The sequence below is a fragment of the Sminthopsis crassicaudata genome, chromosome 1 (assembly GCF_048593235.1).
Source record: "Sminthopsis crassicaudata isolate SCR6 chromosome 1, ASM4859323v1, whole genome shotgun sequence".
NCBI classification, from domain to species: domain Eukaryota; kingdom Metazoa; phylum Chordata; class Mammalia; order Dasyuromorphia; family Dasyuridae; genus Sminthopsis; species Sminthopsis crassicaudata.
Window position 1 is genome coordinate 362,638,520 of NC_133617.1, and position 21,800 is coordinate 362,660,319.

Sequence of the window (21,800 nt, forward strand, 5' to 3'; positions counted from 1 at the left end):
CAAACTGATTTCATTGATCTAGGGATAAACTTAGTCAGCACTTTTGTTTTTATAAAAATGCAATCCTTTCTTCAGCAAAGAGCATGAGCAAAAATTAAAATGTTAGACTATTCAAGAGGAATTTTGGGGCCTGCAGAACAGATGAGTGAACATCTGTTTTAGTAAAGATGAGGAAATATCTGTAATTACCAAAAAGGATCATGTCAGTAAGACACATAGTAAAATACCAAAAAAGGTAGATAATTTTATGTAAAATGTTTGTAAATATTCTAAAATGGGGCATGGATCCATTTGATTGTTTTTGATTCCCCTTTATTCTTTAACTCAGTTCTATTTTTGTATTCACTGTGGGAAAAGATAGGCTACATAGTGCAAAGTGAGGAGAATAATTATACTCGCTGAACAACAAAGCAGTAATTTATCATGTCATGGTTCCTGCGTCTGAATATTTTAGGAGAAAACTCTGCAACTAAGCCTTGCAAAGAGGAAGGAAAGAAGAAAAGAAGTATGCAAAATCTGGAAATGACATTATGTGACTAGTCACAGGATTTCTATAAAGAAAATTCATACCCTTATAATATTATTTCCTGAAGGCTAACAGGAAAAAAAATAATAATTAAAGTTATACCTTGGAAACACAAGAACACTGATTTGAATGTCACAGGATGCCTCTTTCTATTTCTAAATTCTGCTTTTTATTCAATAACAAAATTGACTCTATTGTATTTTATCTCCAATTATAACATGGAGTGAGTGTTATGTCTGAATCAGGTGTAGGTTTTTAACTATGCCAAAATTTGATTATCTTGGTGCAGGGTAAAGGAGAAATGGTGGGTTGTGCAATGGGTACACCCTTATTCTTGGTTAGACTAATCTTTATATGTATCATTCTAAGAAATTAACACACTGGGCAACTAGAACACCATTTCAGATCTATTGAACAACCTGACATCTCCACTTGGTAGCAGAAAGCCTGGCTAGAAGTTGTAATTCCTCAGGTTTATATACATTGATTTCTTCTGAAAGAGGAGGAAGAGAGAGGATTAAAATTGAAGACCTAGGTCCCAGGTATTACAAGGACAATCACCAGTAAATTAAAATAGCACAATTTGTGGAAATTATAGTGGGTAAACAGAGTATACAAATTCTAAAACTATATTTTGATGGAAGATACATTAAAACAAACAAAAAAAATAACTCTACCCTCTCATATTTAAAGATATCAGACAGATTTCCTTATTCTTAAAGGATGACAACAGAGATAATTACATACTTAGCAGAAAAAAAAATTAAACAATATTCTCAGAAGAGTACACAAGTAGCAAAAAATATTGTAAGAGAACCAAATTAAATTATGGGAAGAAATTATGCCAATTATATTTCAAAATTATATATTCCACAAGTATTTTTGTGGGTATATTTTCTGTGAAGTCTTCCAAGCTTTGATTTACTGAAAAGCAGGCTGCCCAGGTGAGGAAAACCCTGGAAGGATGAAAGTTAACTTGTGTCACTTAGGATTTCCAGAAGCTTCTGGTCTTAGAAGAAAAAGTTTATCTACCTATTTTACTTAAAAATTAGCTATTTAGTGCTTTCCCTGGTTTTCTACCTCTATTCTCTGGATTATGATATCTACGTTCCAACACATTTGATTCCTACATTGCTAATTCTTCTTTTTTTTTATTAACTTCTGTGTTAACTGAAAAGAGTGCAAATTTAAAAATCAGTTATGTCACTTTATGACATTTTTGATCTTATGATTTTAGATAAGCCTTTAATCTTTCCAAGCGTTTGATTTGTTCATATGATTCAAAGGATTATTGGGAAGATCAAATAAAATAATATGTACAAATGTATTTGGAGAATTATAAAGCAACAATGTTGAAATCTGGTAGAAACTAGGTCTGTAAAACCATTCTAAAGATCCCTAAAGATGACTATTAAATTAGAAAACCACAAAATGAACATAATCTATGGTCTTTTTCTTTTGAATATTTTAAAATTGCATTTATTCAGGTTCCTGTCCTATTTAAAAATATTCCTTTTAGGCCACAATGTCCATGTTTAATACCCCTGTTATAAAGGGCTATGAATATGTAAACCATTTTTGCTATTATGTGACTTTCCAGTGATGAAAACAACAAGAGAAGTATCAATGAATTTGTATCTTGATCTAGGTTAACTTGAGCTTCTAGCTTCTGACACTTATTATTTGTGTGACCTAGGGTAATCTTTTTGCCTGAGTTTCTGGAACTGTAAAATGCAAATTATAATAGCAATGACCTACCAGGGTTGTTTTCAGTATCAAATAAGATAAGTACTTACAAGGAAGGAAGGAAAGATTGAATGGTAGAAAGGGTGAAAAAAATAAAATTGGAAGATAAATCATTAAAAAAAATACATAAAATTAGTTTTTCATTTCTTCCATAAAATATGAAAATCATATCAACATGTATAATTGAAAGGACGCACCGATTTTAGGGAAATCGATAAATACAATTTCTTCTTTCCTTGATTTCATTTATCTTTTCTTCTTATTCCCTTCCTTCCTTCCTTCTTTCCTATCTTCTTTTCTTCCTTCCTTCCTTCCTTCCTTCCTTCCTTCCTTCCTTCCTTCCTTCCTTCCTTCCTTCCTTCCTTCCTTCCTTCCCTCCTCTTTTTCCTCTTTCCTTGTATTTCCTTCTTTTTAATTCCCTTTAAAATGATACATCTTTAAATCCTCTCCAAGGGATTTTGTATTTTAGGGAATGGGGATTTACAGTTTAAAGGTGGGAGGAAAGATGTAATGGTGAATCAGACAGGGTAATTACCCAATCTATCATGCTTCAATGATGAGTCTCCCCTTCTAACCCTTAGAGTATCTCTGTAGGAAAGAAATATCACTTGGGTAGGAGCCCAGGGGCAGTAGTAGTATAGTGCACCATACTTAATGAACTGATATATACTCTTTCCTGAAATAAATCTATGAATGTTAAATTGTTTAGTGCTAAAGCATAGTATTTATTTGGCTCAATGGAATCTAACAAAATATAACCATCATGATGGTTCAGCACTAAGCACTTAGTAGGCTCACTGAAGTTTGTTTCATCTCAATGTCAGAAAGACCAGAATATGGAAGCTGACCATTTTACACTATGGTTGTTGCAGTAGTCTTAACCAATGAATTGAAGCTACCCTGCAGTGATAAGATTGATTGCTTGGAGACCAACTTGCAAATAGTCAAAGCATTCAACCATGCAGATAGAACCAATGTTAGACAGCAGGTCAGCCATACTGACACAGCCAGGGGGAGATGAAGGGTTTTAGTGTTTCTATATGAAACATTCCTTTCATATGAAATGATTCATGAAAGAAGGATCAACAACTTCCTGAACAAGAACTTAGATTTATAGAAACACAAAACTGGAAAAGACCTTCTAGATAATCTAATTTAAACCTCTTATTTTCTAGATATGGAAATTAAAGACTTACAGTGTAAAGAATCTTAAATAAAGTCAACAGTTAATGAATGACAGGCAAGACTAGAACTCCATTCAAAGCTCCTTTTACTAAATGAGTATTTTTACCATATCCACCTAATATTTTCTAATCCTGAAGCAATCTATGTAGAGATGGATTTGAATTTGACAACAATATTGACTCATGTTTTTAAACAGCATGGTCATATTTTGGGGGTGAATGTCTAATTCATGTTTACAACTCTCTTACCCAGAGAACACATGCATGGAATCTCTGAAATAGGAATTATGGTACAGAATTTTTCCCAGTACATATATAAGAGACTGACAGATCCAACAATCAAGTCAGAGAACAGATCTCATCATGAAGGTTTAGCATTGTAAATGACTTATTTAGTAGTTTTCAAAACATTATGGCAATACCTCTAATTTGTAGGTAGGAAACAGGTTAAACAAATCACCTATATAATGCATCACATGTTCTTTCATTTTAAATTGTATCCATACAATATTAGAAGTCAATTAGATGGCACATCAGATAGAATACTGGCCTGCAGTCAGGAATCTTCCTGACTTCAAATCTGACCTCAGACACTTATTAATGTGTGACCTATGGCAGGTTCCTTACCCTGATTGCTTCCGTTTTTCATCTGTAAAATGGGCTGAAGAAGGAAATAGAAATCTTCTCAGTATTGTGCAAAGAAAACCCCAAATGATAACATGAAAAGTTGGAGATGATTGAAACAATAACAACAACCATGACCACAACCACAACCACAACAATAACATAATATTAGAATCAGTGCACTAATGGTATCTCTAAAAATAAACTGAATTATCCCAGGAAAGTAAATTTTTGTTTTCTCTCTCCCTAACATGTTAATTCAACAGTGGGGTTCCCACAACACTGATGTAGATAAAGAAATCAAGTGAGTTCACATGTGAACACACACATAGATACACACACACAAACACACACACACACACACACACACACATCCTATTATTCAAATGGTTGTATTTTTGCTTAGTGGTTTCTCATCAATTTCTGGACCCCAAAAACAAAAACGAGTTTCATATGAATAAATCTCATATGAGATTTACTTTAAAATTACTTTCCCTTAAGAAATTATTTTATAGTATTACAGGATCATAGAATCTGAGGGATCATAGAATTCATCTAGCCTGAGATCCATAGACTTGAGAGTCTCTGGATAGTTTTCAGGGTGGGAGTTCTGTTAATTTGGATGTAAAAAAAAAAAAAACAAAAACATTCATCTTCATTTCAAACTTTATTTTCAATAATCTTTGAGTGAAATATAGTGTTTCTTTAAGTTGCTAATGTGGCAATGACATATTCAGAGAAAACGTACATAGACTTCACCAGGCTGCCAGAGGGCCACATCACATACACACACATACACACACACACGCACACACACGTGTATGTGTGTGTGTGTGTGTGTGTGCATGCACAAAATCATTTTATTTTGAAGATGAGAAGGCTGATGTTCAGACAAATTAAGTGTCTAGCCTAAGACCTCACAGGTAGTAAGAAGTATAGCTTGAATATGAAGCCAGGGTCTTTAACTCCAAAGTAACTATTTTCCTCTCTTTATTTTTGAAGGCCTCTTTATTTTTGAAATATTTTGTTTCTTATTTCTCTATATTTACTTTGCTTTTTTACAAAAGAATGCCAATTCCTTAAGGAACTTTATATTTATCTGAATAGCTCCAACAACTTGGAGACAGTAGGTGCTTAATAAATGTTTATTGAATGAATGTAGAATTTTTTTTCCAAATCATACAGTTTTTAAATAACTTGTTTTACATTCTAATAGCATTCAATAAGTGTAACAGCACCTGTATCTTAGTGGCATTAATTTGGCTTGTTACTAAGGAGCCAGACTTAGGGCTCTAAAGAGATTTTAAAAATTTATCTGACTTTCTGAAAAAAAGTTTTCTTCAAAAGCTTTTAGTGTAAGGAATGAAGTGAATAGAAAGAAAAGAAAAGAAAGAAAGAAAGAGAGAGAGAGAGAGAGAGAGAGAGAGAGAGAGAGAGAGAGAGAGAGAGAGAGAGAGAGAGAGAGGGAGGGAGGGAGGGAGGGAGGGAGGGAGGGAGGGAGGGAGAGAGAGAGAGAGAGAGAGAGAGAGAGAGAGAGAGAGAGAGAGAGAGAGAGAGAGAGAGAGAGAGAGAGGGAGGGAGGGAGGGAGGGAGGGAGGGAGAGAGAGAGAGAGAGAGAGAGAGAGAGAGAGAGAGAGAGAGAGAGAGAGAGAGGGAGGGAGGGAGGGAGGGAGGGAGGGAGGGAGGGAGGGAGGGAGGAAGGAAGGAAGGAAGGAAGGAAGGAAGGAAGGAAGGAAGGAAGGAAGGAAGGAAGGAAGAAAAGAAAAGAAAGAAGGAAGGAAGGAAGAAAAATGGAAAGATGAAAAAAGAAAGAAACCAGCAAATCACTTGTAAGTTGTTTGAATAAAATATCATCTTCTCTTTATGGAAATTGGAATGACTTTACCTTTTAGGCCAGCCACTTCTTAACTTCCAAACTTCCCTACTCACCAATTCCTAATGCAGACCATGCTCTTGACAATATTTATGCTCCACTCCACATCACCAAAAGACCTCAATTAAAAATTTACACAGAAAATCAGAAGAGTTGGTGCATTCCTGTAAGATGAATGGACATATTTCTTCCTGATAACTAGTGATATAAACTTGGGAGTTTTAAGAAGTATAAAAAAGATGGATTTTATAGCAATGTTGCTGCCACTGCTTTTATCGAAAGTGTCAGAATGTTCCCGGTGATAATGTCTCACTGAATGGCCTGATAGCTCACCCAGTCTCTATTCCAAAAGCACCTAATAGATATTGCTAGTGCACAGATAAATCTTGTTTTATGGCATGCTTGATCACAAAGAAGAATTAGTTTGTATGTTTTTTCCCCCCAAGGGGCACAAAGATACCTATCTATTGTATTAATCTGGAAAAAACAAAAACAACAACAACAAAAAAAAAAAAACTCCTTTAAGTTGAAGCCCTGAAATTCTGTTGAGCACATGCATAATTCTCAACAAAGTTCTTTTCCTGTCTTTTTGTTGATTTGGCAAAGAATGAGCTTATTGTTCCAAGTGATTTGCCTTCAGAATTTTAGAAACAAGACACATGGTGGGTTTTCTTCCTGAGGAGTGTACTATAAAGGAGAGATATTGATTTTGTTTCATTCAGGTAAAATTGGTTATTTATTTTTACTTATAGCTATTATAAAACAGGACTGAGCTATCATGTTATGATAAAATAAGAATTCTCTTTAATGTTTTCCTTGATATTGAATAGAACCCACTTATATTGGGGTCAAACATATTATATGACTTCATCATATTAATAGTAGGCATTTGGATATGTGGGAAGTTTATGAGTGCACAGCTGAAAATAGCCTGAGGTCTTGTCCTTGGTCTTTGATTAGAAACACCAAAAGGTTTAAAAGCCCCATTTATGATGCAATGAGAAGGTAAGGCAAGATGCGTATGATGCCTCTATAATTATTCTTCACTGATTTCCCTGTCCAAAGTTGGGAATGAATATCTTTAATTTCCTAGAACTGGATCACTTTGGACAATTAGACAAGAATACTAACAAGTCAAACTGCCACAGTACTTTTATGATGTCTTCCCTAAGCTATAATAATTTATATATGGCTTTCTCTGACTCAAGTGTTACACTGGGGGAAGTATCAGAATATAGTAAAATCAAGATAGAGAAAGAATCATGCCAGAATTCCCTCAATATAGAGACAGAGGGATTCTGTGAGGATATGAGGATCCAGAGAGTAAGGCACTGGTCCTAACTTCTTATCCTGTCCTTGTGCTAGTTTTAAAACAACATGATGATAACTCCAAAGAAGAGATATGAGAAAACATCTATGGATTTTACAGATGTGAAAGATTCACCTGTGTGAAATATTACTTACATTTTCAGATTTTTTTCATTCTTATTTATGTTATTGCTTGTTTCATTTTGCTTCTAATCTTGTCTGCATTAGTTTCGTTTGCATAAAAAAAAAAAAAAAACTTTTAACTTAATATAATCAAAATTACCTCCTTTTTGTTCAATGATGAATTCCAATTCTCCCTTGGCCACAAATTCCTTCTTTCTCCACAAATTTGAGAGGGACAATATCCTTTCTTTTTCTTTTTCTAAAATACTTATAATTCTTTAGGTCTAAATCATGAACTCATTTTGATCTTCTCTTGGTATATCGTGTTAGGTGTGGGTCAATGCCTAGTTTCTGCCATACTAGTTTCCAATTTTCCCAGCAGTTTTTGCCAAATAGTGATCTTTTTCCTCCAAAGCTGGGATCTTTGGATTTTCAAACACTAGATTATTATAGTTAGTGCTTATTGTGTCCTGTGAACCTAACCTATTCACTGATTGACTATTTTTTTTTTTTCTTAGCCAGTATCAAATTATTTTGATGACCACTGCTTTGTATATAGTTTTAGGCCTGACATAGATAGGCCACCTTAATTTGCATTTTTTCATTAATTCCCTTGAAATCCTTGACTTTTTGTTCTTCCAAATTAATTATTTTCTAAATCTGTAAAATAATTTCTTAAGAGTTTGATTGGTATGGCACTGAATAAGTAGATTAATTTAGGTAATACTGTTATTTTTATTATATTCCCTTGGCTACCCATGAGTACTTGATATTTTCTAAGTTGATTAGCTTTTACTTTATTTGTGTGGAAAGTGTCTTACAGATTTGTTCATATAGTTCCTGACTTTCCCTTGGTTGATAGATTCCCAAATATTTTATAGTATCAATAATTATTTTAAATGGAATTTCTCTTTGCATGTCTTGGATTTTGTTAGTGAGGTATAAAAATGCTGATAATTTATGTGGATTTATTTTGTATCCTGCAACTTTGCTAAAGTTGTGGATTATTTCTAATAGTTTTTAAGTTCATTCTTTACAGTTTTTTAAGTATACCATCACATCATCTGCAAAGAATGATAATTTGGTTTCCTCATTACCTACTCTAATTCCTTTAATCTATTTTTCTTCTCTTCTTGCTAAAGCTAACATTTATAATACAATATTGCATAGTGATGGTGATAGTAGGCAACCTTGTTTCACCTTCGATCTTATTGGGAATAGTTTTAGTTTGTTCCTATTACATATGAGGCTTGCTGATGGTTTTAAATAGATGATACTGAACTTTTTAGGGAAAGCTCCATTTATTCCTGTGCTCTCCAGTGTTTTTAATAGGAATGGGTATTGAGTTTTACCAAATGCTTTTTCTGCATTTATTAAGACAATCATATGATTTTTGTTAGTTTGGTTATTGATATAGTCAATAATGATAATAGATGTCCTAATATTGAACCACCTCAGCTTCTTGGTATAAATCTTAGTAGGTTATCATATATTGTCCTGGGGATGACTTTCTGTAATCTTTTTGTAATAATTTATTTTAGATTTTTGCATCAATATTCATTAGGGAGATTGGTCTATAATTTTCTTTCTGTTTTCAACCTACCTGGTTTAGGTACCGTGTCTGTACCATAAAAGGAATTTGGTAAGACTCTTTTCTCTATTTTTTAAGTAGGTTGCATAGTATTGTAATTAATTGTTCTTAATTTTTGATAGAATTCACATGTAAATCCATCTGGCTCTGAAGATTTTTTCTTAGGGAATCGATTGATAGTTTACTCTGTTTCTTTTTCTAAAGTGGGACTATTTAAGTGAGTTAATCCCTCTTCTGTTAATCTGGACAATCTATATTTTAGGTGTTCCATTTCATTTAGGTTATGAAATTTATTGACATATAGTTGGTCAAAATAATTCCTAATTATTGTGCTAATTTCCTCTTCATTGGTGGAAAGTCCTCCCTTTTCATTTTCGAGACTAACAATTTGATTTTATTCTTTCTTTTTTCTAATTAAATTAACAAAAATTTTATCCACTTTGCTGTTTTTTTTTTCATAAAACCAACTTAATTTTATTTATTAATTAAATAGTTTTCTTACTTTTGATTTTATTAATCTCCCCTTTTATTTTCAGAATTTCAATTTTGATACTTAATTGGGGGTTAATTTATTCTTTTTCAAGCTTTTTAAATTGCAAGCTCAAATCATTGATATTCTATTTATTTTATGCAGGTAAGCATCTAGAGATATAAAATTTCCCCAAATAATCACTTTGGCTGCATCCCACAAATTTTGATATGTTGTCTTATCATTTTCTTGGACAAAATTATTGATTGTGTCTATGATTTGTTGTTTCTTCCATTCAGTCTTTAGGATAAAATTATTTTGTTTCCAATTATTTTTGGTCTTTTTTTCATGATTTTTTTATTGCATATAATTTTTACTGCATCATGATCTGAGAAAAATGTACTTACTATTTTTGCCTTTCTGCATTTGGTTTTTAGGTTTTTATGTCCTAATACATAGTCAATTTTTGTACAAAAAAAGTTGGTTTCTGCCTTTAAGGCAAAAGGGGCAACAGCTGCTTTAGTTTATCTTGGAGCTGTTCTGACTTCTGCTATTGGGTAAGTGTGGCCTAGTCCTGCTTCTTCCAGGGCTCAGTTGCTCACAATTTGCCTTTTGTATTTGCTTTTAGGTGTCTCACAGCAAATCTGCCGAACCACCAGCTTACAATCAGGATATAGTAGTCTAAGAGCCTCACAATAGATTTCCCTGTGCACAGATGTCATAGGGCTTTCCTTGCTCCAGCTTCTTGCAGACTCCCTGAGCTGCAGTCTGGGCTTAGTAGTTTCTCCTCCTACCCAATTGAAACAAACCTTTTCTAAAGTACCTTTTTGTGGAAATTTGTTGTACTCCAAATATTTGTGGGTTTGGTCACTCCAAATCCAGTTCAGAGGCTTAATCTGCTGTTTTTTTGTGGGATGCTCAGAAGAGGTCTCATAGATATGTATGTGCTCTCCATCACCTTGGTTTCACCCTGCTGCTAATATGTTTGCACATGTGTCCTTTTGTATGATCTCTTTGGGATACTAGCTCAATAGAGACACCGTTTGATAAAAAAATATGCACAATTTTGATATCCCTTTGGGCATAATTCCATATTGCTTTCCAGAATGGTTGGGTCAGTTCACAACTCCAACAACATTAGTTTCCCAATTTTCCCACATCCCCTCCAATATTCATAATTATCTTTTCCTGTTATCTTAGCCAATTTGAAAATTATGTAGTGATACCTCAGAATTGTCTTAAATTTGCACTTCTCTCTTCAGTAGTGATTTAGAACATTTTTTCATATGACTAGAAATGGTTTTAATGTCTTCATCTGAAAATTTCTTTTTTTACATTTCAAGTGTGAAAGACTAAAGAAATAGAAAAAAAGTATGAAAAATGTCACCACTGTTTGAAATCATCAGGAATTTACAGAAGCTGATGTTACTAAGCTAAAGGTTTGAGACTATAGAGTCAAAAAAACAAATATTTTTCTAGGTTTTCCTACTAAAATGGATATTTTTGAAGTAAAATATATTAAACTATTTGTAGATAGTTTAATATAACTTCTGCTACCTAGATAGCTGATAGATATAATAGTTGGCTTCTATATAGGTTTAGATATGCATCTACATATACAAAGTGCTTTGATAAGTTATAAGGACTATAACATTTTCTAGCTATTATTATTATACTACTTAGTTTTTCAAAAAGACCACAAGTACATAGCTCATTTGATCTCACAATAACACTCAAATGTTGTAACTGAAAGTATTAATGGTCCTATTTTACAGATGAGAAATCTGAGACTTTTGAGGACCCAAGTAACTAGAAGAAAATGGTCACACATCTAAGATTAAAAAGTGAGATTGAAATACCAGTCTTTCTTTTGATTGCAAATCTAATATTCTTTAAACTGTGCCTCCTCAAAACTACTGATTTTATGAAAATTAACCTCTTGTCTTGTCTCCAAATTTCACAGCAATTTATCCATTAGGGGCAGTACTAAGTTTTATAACTGATAAATATTATGAGCTCTCACTTGCTCATCTTAGGCACTGTAGGATCTACTCAGTTCTGAACAATATTCATGTATGAATAAGATTTCTATGGTCTCAGAGAATTCTTCCCTTCTTTTTCTCTGTATCTTTTTGTGCATAGAAACAATCTTTTGGTGTGGATATAGACAATTAGAATTGTTCTTAACCTCCACTTCCTGGAGAACTCTTCTGTCTTGTTCTCCCTACTGAATTTCAAGGGAGTTCAGAAAAGACAAAATTATAGATATTTCATTTTTCCTAAAAATAGGGAAAAGAAAACTCCATATAGATAGCCTCTTCCTACCCATGCCAGCTTCTTGGGATTGCTTGTATTCACTGTTGATCTCTGTACCTATTCCTCTCTAGGCACAGATGGGATATTATTCTCAGCATTGGTCATCTACAGAAAAAAAGCTGCCTTAATTGTAATGGTGTTTTTCTCTTTGAAAGGCTTATCAGAAATAAGTTGACTACTCCTGGCTGATCCTGGGCACCACTTGCTCTTGGGCTTTTTTAGCCATATCTTGGTTCTGAGGCTTGCCAGTCACGCCTAAGCAAACCTTCAAACTGAGATTACTCTTTTGTACTCTCCTTTCTTCCTCCTGCTTCTGGTCATGTGACATATCCCTGCTTCATTAACCTCAACAACCTGGAGGAGGTGAGAGCAGAGCAAAGAGGGAATAACAGACTTTCTTGAAATTTGCTTGAGAAAAGAATTGTTCCCCTGACATTTGAGAGAAGGGCAGTGAACCATGGATCAGACTAGTTCATTTTTGTAATAGCAATTGAAATATTGAGAATCTAAATGAAGTGTTAGATAGAGAGCCAAGAAACAAACTTCTACTTTGCATATTTGACAGTGTATTTAGTAGCTAGCTTGCCATTTTTACTTTACAGCTACATCATTTTCCAAGAATTTCTCACATGTGACATGAATGTATCATAAGCCCATAACACAAGTAAATGAATAAGAAAAGCATTTTTCAGAGTTGGGGGAAAATATATATTTTTGGAGAAAATCTACTTCTTCCTTTCATGGCAAAAGACAATGCTGGGGACATAAAATTTGTGTAAATACGTCCTTAATACATGTTAAGGATATTTTTTCTACTTAAAAATTCAGAGTTGAGAAATATTCTATTACATTTAATTCACTTTAATAAGATATATTTAATTAGACAAATGGAAAATGAATGTAGTTAACTTTCATTATAATCATCTGCGCTATGGCATTTACCTCTGTCAAAGTGTCAGTGTTTTCCATAATTGTGTCCCTTAAGTTCTAAGTTTTATTTCTTCCATGAAGCTTGATTTCCCCCAAGTATAAGGCCTGACTTGGTGGGAGCCTGAAACCTTAGTAGTCATCCCCTGCTAACTCTCCAATCAGGTGAGTTTATAGATGCAGATGGGGAATATATCTTTGTTGCTATATTAGGGTAAAGTAAAATTCCTTCAATAAATGTCCGGTGATTTGAAAGTACTTCTTGTATGAATATTGAACCTAAATTGAGTGTTGAGGTAATAGAACCATGTTTATAACACATGCTATTTAGATTATTTGTCCATGACCAAGGATTCATTACAACCATTGCCAATTAACCATAATTAAAGACAAAGTGATAAGGAAAAAATAAAAAAGGCACTCCTTGAAAACTTAACTTAAAGTAACTAAGAATGTAAATATAAGTTCCTTATGGTAGGCACTTTCATTTTTATTTTTATATCTCATAATCGAATAATTTATTAATATTAATTAATAACAATAATAATTGTTTGCATTTGTTTAAATTAAGTGAAATGCCAAATAAGCTTTACAGGGGACAAATCATATGTGTTTTGAGAAGGAAAAATTAGTAATGAGATGATGGGAAAACAATAAAGGAATTAGAACTTCAGCTATATAAGGACAATAGTTAAAGTGAAGTTATAGGTCTTTGCAGATGTAAAGAAATAGAATAAACAAAGACTGAGTTAAGAATAATCAATACTTATTCAGGGTATGCTTCATAGATATTACTGACTGAAATTGTGGGGTTCTGCTAAGAATAGTAAGAGATATAACTTGGAAGGAGATGAAAGAAAATTGCAAATAAAGGAAAATAAACTTTATCTTGCAGCTTTTGGAGAATTACTAAAGATTTTAGAAGAGAGAGATGATGAAATTATGTTTTAGTAATTAATTTAGTGGATTTGTTTTAAAACATGTATTGAAGTCTAGGAGAAGAGATAGGATGACACATAGGAGGTTTTTGCAAAATATTAGATCTAGGCAAATTAATATCTTATTACGGATAATGCAAGGGTAATTGTAAGGATAGATATTAGAAATGTCAGATGCAAGAGATGAAATGAAGGCAAAATTGGCAGAATGTGTTAATTGAAAACATGGGAAGTAAAGAAGAGAAAGGATTTAGTAATTCTAAGATTTTGTATCTGGATGATTAGAAAATTACATTTATTTATTTAAAAATAAAATAAAATGAAATGAAAAATTGCTCCTTGAAATGGGCATGTCAGAATTTGGTTATGGTATTCCTGTAGATTTTCCTTGTAGGATATCTTTCAGGTGGTAATTGATAGATTTTTTTTTTCTATTTCTATTTATTTTCAATTTCTCCTCTTGTTCTAACACTTCACAACAATTTTCTTTAATTATTTCTTACATTATTATACTGTTTCAAGATTCTCTTTTTTATTGTAGATTTCAGGTAGTCAGATTATTCTTATGTTTTCTCTTCTTCACCTGTTCTTCAGATTGATTGTTTTTCTTTTTTTTAATTAATAGTATTTCATTTTTCCAAATACATGTAAATATAGTTTTTAACATTCATTTTTGTAAGACTTTATATGTAAAAATTTTCTCCCTTCCTTTCTTACCTTTCTCCTCCTCAAGACAGATTTTTTTATGAGATCGTTAGCATTATCTTTTTCTTTTTCATTTTTAAAATTTTATTTTGTTATTTCTTGGTCTCATAACTTTGCTGGCTTTCCCTTGCCCAATTTTAATTTTCAAGGAGTTATTTTCTTTAAGATTTTGGATCTTCTATTTCAATTGGTTGACTTTCTTTTCATTAACCTTGTTTTTCTTGTTCTTGTAAAAAAAATATTCAATCTTTCTCATTCAATTTTTAAAATCTTTTAAATCATTTAAAAAAATATTTTAAAAGTTATTTTCTGAATTTTTTTTAGTTAGGTCATCATTTAATGTTAATTTTTAAGGTAAGAGAAGATTTTTTTGGTTCAGTATTCTCTGAAGACAAACCCTAATCTTTTCTATTTCCATAGTGACATTCTCTTTTGACTTCTCATTTCTTAAAAGAAATCATTTATAGCAGCTTGTTATTGAAATCACTAGTTCTGAATTATGGGGGATGGTTCCCCTGACTTCAAGTGCTCCATCAGTTTTCTCCTCTAGTCTGAAGTGAAAAACTAAGGATTCCACCTCCTATAAGTGTCCATAGTCAGTAGCATCTCTGCCCCATTGCTTCTGCACTCACCATACATTTGCTGTTTCTTTTTGCCCAGGCATGTATCTAGGAAGTATAGCTTAGATATCCTCTATCTTCCCCACTCAGGGGTCCTATTCCCTACGCTGTCTGGGAGGCAAAAATTCCTGTGCCTGAAGCTGAGATTCCCTTGCCAAATCAGCTAGCCTCAGTGCTCATCTCTTGCTGTTTAGGTGGAGCTAGCCTAGAGTGTTTCTACTTCATAGGGATTTCAGTCCTGGGATTTTTCTTTGGATCTTCTCTGGTTGCCCCAGGAGGCCTGTTATGGCTGAATCTTGTTTATTTTTTACCACCTTTATATTTGCTCTAAGGTATTATTTTTTCTTGTTTGTAGGGAGAAATTGAAGAACTTGAACTTTTTGACTTACTCTGCCATGTTTCCAGAATCTTTCCCTTTACTGATTATTTCATTTGATCCTCAAAATAACCCTATAAGTACTATTATTATCCATATTTTAGACATTATGAAATTGAGATTGAAAGAAATTAATTTATAAAATACTTATTAAATGCCTAAGACAGAAATGAATTCAGATTTTCCTGATACCAATTCTTCCTTCCTATCAAGAATACCAAATAAATGCCTCCATTTTATTTTCAGATATAAAGCAATGAAGATTTATCCACAAAATATATTGAGCAACTTTTTAGAGCAAATAAAGATGAGAATTAAACAATTTATAACCTCCATAGTCAATAATGGTATATTTCTTCATAGTTGTTGGGCAGTGGGAAAGAAGAAGAGCAATAGAGAAAGCCAAATCCATGATGAACAATGTAGAGTTTGTTATTCAAAGCTGTGAACACAAGAATTTCACAGTTTAAAAAAAAGCAGGCATATGAACGGGCCAAAACTCATTTACAACCTATGACTTGGGGCTTTTACATGGCAAGTGTCATAAAAGATGACACAGCCTATCTTTTCAGTGAAGAGAGGTTTTAGCTATTGGCACGTGAAAAACATTCATCAGAGCCAGAGGCTTTGAGGAGTTCCATTTTCCTGTTCTGTTTATGTGAGGAAGACATGTAGAGAGTAATGTTATTTTTGTTCCATGAAAGTGGACATAATGTACCAGCCAGAAGGGCTCTTTATGGATTTTCTAATATAAGAGGGGATGGATTTTGTTATTAGAATATCAATTTGAAAGTATATACCTTTCAAAATAGACTGCTTAAAACAATGTATTTGTTAGAGTCATGACAATGGTTTCTGCTATCATTTTGTTTGTAGGCTTACAGATATAATTGAAAAAATAGACAAAAAGTTTGTTGTTTTGAAACAACAAATGTTGTTTCATTGAAAATTATTTATTCTTCCCTTGCAAATAGTTTTATAAATCTATTTGATTCACCAACATTCCAGTTGATCTATAAACATTCAGACGCTCTTGCATTTATCAAATCTGTTTTACACTTCATTACAGAGTATTTTATATTAAAAAACTAGAATATGACTACATGGGGTTTTCCAGATCAATTATTTGGAATGAATTGATCACTCAGCTGTGTCAATCATTCACTCAATTTGACTAAGCCAGTTCTTTGATCAAATTGACTTTTATTTTAAATGAATTGTTCATGCATTTACATTAAATTTTTTGTAGGCAAGCTACCGTGCTATGAAATCCTAGGCTGTCATTTTTTTGTTAATCAGTCAACAACTAGTTATTGAGTACCTGCCATGTGCAAGTCATAGTACTAGAACCTATTAATTAACAAGTCTTGCCCATTCTGCTCATTTAATATTTCTCAAATGAACCCTTTACTCTCTATTCTCACTGTAACTCCTTGAGAATAGGTTGCCATTGTGATCCTTTGCTGTCAAGATGATGAGGTGCAGTCATTAGAAAGGATGGAGCAATAATCCTAAGGCCACCTGGCCTTGGGAAAGATGTATTTGGAAGTGATGTATTTCTTCCTTTAGATTATCCTGTCCTGTCTACTCTATATGACCAGGATGCTATGACTACAAATATTGTTGGTTGTCAGATAACAACCTGTTGGTCAGTGATAACAGTTTCAGAAACGAATATGCAACAGTAATAGGGTACCTAAAGTTGATACAGGCTCATAACAAAATTGGGTATGTGTTACTTGACCTAGTGATGTTTCAGGCATAAAAGCTCACCTCTGGAAGTTTCCCCACCCACCCACCCTTGAGCTCTGCCCAGAGAATTATGAATACTAAGCCTACTCAAACTAGACCACTTAACTCTACCTCTAACCCACAAAATTAGCATATCAGTGACATAAAGCACTTGGTCTCTCTAATTTTTCCCTATAAATTTATCTTCTTGTCCCTAGTTCTTTGTTAATTTCTTTTGGAACTTAGCTCGCTTTAATTGACATTATAATTATAGTAAACCTTGTGCTTTGACCCAGAGATGGGTTCAAAATTGCAAATTTTTTTGATATACCTTGCAATGTTGGTCTACATCCCCAACATTTTCTAGGACCTCTTTGAACCCCAACAAAGGATTTTCATAGGAAGTAAACATTTTTTTTTTTTTTTACCAGAAGGAAGGAGAGTGAACTTTCCTCCTAAAAATAACAGCACATAAAAACTGAATTGTGACAAGGGGGGACTCTAAACTCTTTATAAAACTCCTTCAAGGAGAAAGTCTCCTTGAATCCTGGCCTCTGTAAAAGACTCTGCCCTAGAAAAACAGGATAAACAACTTTATTCTGTTATCCTGATAGACTGGCACCACCCCCTTTGATAACACTTACTACTGATTAAGCCTAGAGACATTCATTCAATTCTAAGATTCTCTATTCTAATTCCAGCTCAAGATACACCAAGCCCCCAATAAGAGCAAACCCCAGCTTGTAGCCAAGGCATTAATTATAACATGAGCTAACTTGGGGCTCAGTCCTTGAAGAAGACCTAATATGCCATTCCTGGCATAGCAGCAACCCTCTGCCTGCTGAAATTATGTTCTTTTTCAGTGTTACCCTCTCTTTTTCTTTCTTCCATATTTTCCTAACAAGACTTTATACCCTCTGTTGGGATTTCTCTGCTGGAAACTTTACTTCTCTGTCAGGACCTTGCCACCAAGGAATTTAGTATTTCTATTTATGCATTACAAAAGTTGACTTCCCAATGCCAATAATAAACTTCTTTTACCAGTCTAGCTTTTCTTGTTTGTAAATTCCTTTATGAAGGACTTCTGTACTGCCAGAAGGGGAGTTCCCACAACTCCCTACCTTGTGCCAAATCCTAGGGAGATTTAGGGGGGTCAAACCTCTTCATTTGGTTCCCTGAACCCCAAACCTGCCACTAACCTCATCATTTAATTTCCTGACCACCAGGAATCCTAACCTCTTCATTTGGTTACCTGACCAGGAACCTGAAATCTAGACCTCATCAATTGGACAGGGGAAATCCTGGGATTTTGTAGACTGAGTGGAATATGGAAGTCTGAGGGGTACCAGAAAATGAATCAAAGTGGTATCTTCACTGGATATTTTTATTAAATATCTTTCTCCTGTTATGGGGAAATGTTTTTGTTAAATACTAGATGGACTAAGATAGACTTGTTGCATTACAATATGGAACCTAAAAGCTTCCATGCTCAGCTGACAACAGTGTCTCTGGTTATGTTTTTCAGTTCTTGTCTTTATTCTCTCCTTGTTTTGTCACACCTAGGTTGTCTTCTATCTCTAGCTTTCCTTTTAATGAGGTAGTATAATGGGTAGACTGCTGGGCCTTGAGTCAAAAAGCCCTGAATTCTATTCTGCATGCAGGTATTTTCTAGATATAGAGTTTGGACAAATCACTTAACCTCTCTTTGCCTAAATTTCCTAAACTGCAAAACAGGGATCATAATAGTCACTCCTCATAGGGTTTTTGTGGGCATTAGATGAGTTAATACTGTGAAGTACTTAATTAAGTTCCTGGCCTAGAGTAAGTGCTATATAAATGCTTATTTCTTTCCTCTTCCCTTATGAGAGTTAAAATTCTTACATAACACATCCTTTCTTTTGCTTCTATGGCTTTCTTGATTCTTTCTAAAGGATGTAAGTTACTGAAATTATTGCATTTTACTGGGACATAGCTTTTCTCCAATTTAAAATAAATTCCTTTACATGCAATAGGCACTTAAGTGAATGTGGAGAACGTATGGATGAATATCAATACATCTAACACTGTAAGCTCCTAGAACATGTGAAACAAAAAACAAAACAAACAAGCAAAAAAACTTTGAGCTACAGTGTTCAGGAATAGACATATAAAGTTGGAAAAATGATTTTGCAACCTAGCCATGAAGATAACTGAACATTTATTTAGCAATGTGAGATACTACAATGTGAAAAAATGTTAGAAGACTGTGCATGATTAATTGCTAATGAATGGAACAAATAATGAGTAGCATAGGATTCCAAAATGTCAAAGAAAAAAATATTAAGGGCACAAGCTTGCCAGAAAAACAAAACAAAGCATTAATTCTAATTCTCTTAATCTAAGGATTTTCTGCTTAGGGAGATAAAAGTCCAAACTGACAGAGTCTCCTGGTGCCCTTGGAATCTCTCTAGTAGAAGTGATTTGCAAGTTATGATTTATAGCATTTCCAGACAATACACAAAATTACACAGTCAAATCTGGGCAAGGGTTCAGAATTTAGGTAAAGATCATCTAAGTATTTACCTCATCAAACAAAATAAATAGCCCCTTAACTTTCTGAACTGCCTTGGTGAATCATTTTCCTAATACTATTCATTCCCTCTTCAACCCTTGCTTTTACAATTTTCTTTTAAATGCTGGTCGAAGATGAACTTGAAACACTTATATTTACTGAAGTAATCAAGGATTTCTTCCTTCTCTTCATTTGATAATTACTTTAATATAGCTAAGATATAGGGACTGCTTTTTATATATTTGTCTAAGGCTCTTGATTTTGTTTGGGATCAGCCAAATATTATCAAAAGTATATTTGGACTTTTAAAAATAGATACTTTAAAGAAAATCATTAGACCATTTTTTTTTGAGGAAATGTTTTATAAGTGATAATTAAGTAAAGACTTGATAAAGTTTACCTATCAGATTAGTCCAAAGACTTTAGATTAGGATGCTTTAAAAAATGTTTCTTATTATTTCCAAGGGTGGGGAAGGGTTTTTTTTTTTTCTCCCACAAAAGTGAAATGAGACTGTATTGAAATACTTCTCTCATCTTACTTAACAATGGAATTATTTGGAATAAATATTTATATCTTCTTTTGCTTAAGCACTGAAAATTTTTAGGTGGGCAGAAAGGTAAAGAGAATTTTCAACTTGGTACAATTTATAAAATTTTACAAAATCATGGAATATTTTAAGTGAGAAAGAATTTTGGAGATAATCTATTCTATGTCCCTTATTTGATAGAAAACTAGAAGATACTAAAATTATGTAAGCATTTAGTGACTTTTGGGACTCTAAATCAGCTACATTAACTTCAAGTCCAATGATCTTTCCCCTAATATCAAGGTGAGAACTTATAATAGATAAGAGGAGTAGCCAAATTTTCTCGCAAAGAAAGTTTATGGAGATTCAAAGTAGTGTAAGATGACTAGAGTAGTAGATTGGGGTCTAATTATAGAAGATAAATAATTTCTGGTTAAGAAGTTTGATGTGATCTCACAGATAACAGAAAGGTTTTGGAGCAAGAAAGTGTCATTACGAAACTTGTTCTTGGAGGGACTAATAAAGTGATTTTCATGGGAGTAAAGACTTACAAGAAGGGAAAGCTGTAACAATTGTTCAACAGTGATACAATGAGGATAGAATATTAACTTTGGCATTTTGGTAAATAAGTGCTTATTTCTAATTCTTAAACCTAGCACCAAATAATCAAGGATCCTTCAAGAATGCTTTTTGTGATTAAGTTGCATGATGTTCTTTGACAACCTGATTAGTTATCCATGATTATGAAAAAGTGAAAGGATGGACATGTCCTACAAGTTAAAATGGGCAAATTTCTGTCTCTTCCCCAAGGAGTGTTGACAAGAAAGATGGAATTGAATCTGACCAGCTGAACTTGCTCCAGGAAAGACATGTACTGAATTAAAAACAGAAAGAGAAGGGATCATCATCACTGTAGCTGTGAATGTGACCAGATGGCCAGTCACACATGCTCACACCCAGCTGAGAAATAGTGAAGTATTTTTTTTTCTTCCCAACTATGTTGTGATTTATACAAGATGAAAGCTATAGTAAGCGAAACCCACAGAGGCAGATAGACCACGAACACAACAAAGAAAGCCCCAAAAACAAAGATGAAAAGAGTTCTCAGGGGAAGACACGTATGCCCTAGTAAACAGAATTATAGCATGTTCAAAGGAACCAGAGAGATTCAGACCTTTCAAAATTCCATTTTTGAAACTTGCTATACCAAACTATGTATGTCCATTCACAAATGACTTTAATAATCTTTGACTTGATTTCTTCATCTATGAAATGGAGATATCATAGTTACAGTACCTACCCCATATAGAACAATGTATAAAAATAATTTGAAAATGTCTAAGTACTACTATAAAAATGTCAGTAGCTATTCTGCCTATTATTATAGGAGACAGGTTCCAGTTAGTAAACTGACTTATCCAAGAATCATATGACTAATTAAGAACAGAACAAAAATTAAGGACCTTGGTTCATTGCAACTTTGGTTCTTTCTATGTCTGTTGGCCTATTTTGGTTACTTAATATTTTATATTTTTTATTATATTACTTTTATTAAAATTCCAGATAAACTGGCTTTAGCCTGACTCATGGTAATTCTCTGGTTACATATTGGAACAAAATGAGATACTCACAGGTTTTTTAAAAAACTAACAAAAGAAACCCCAA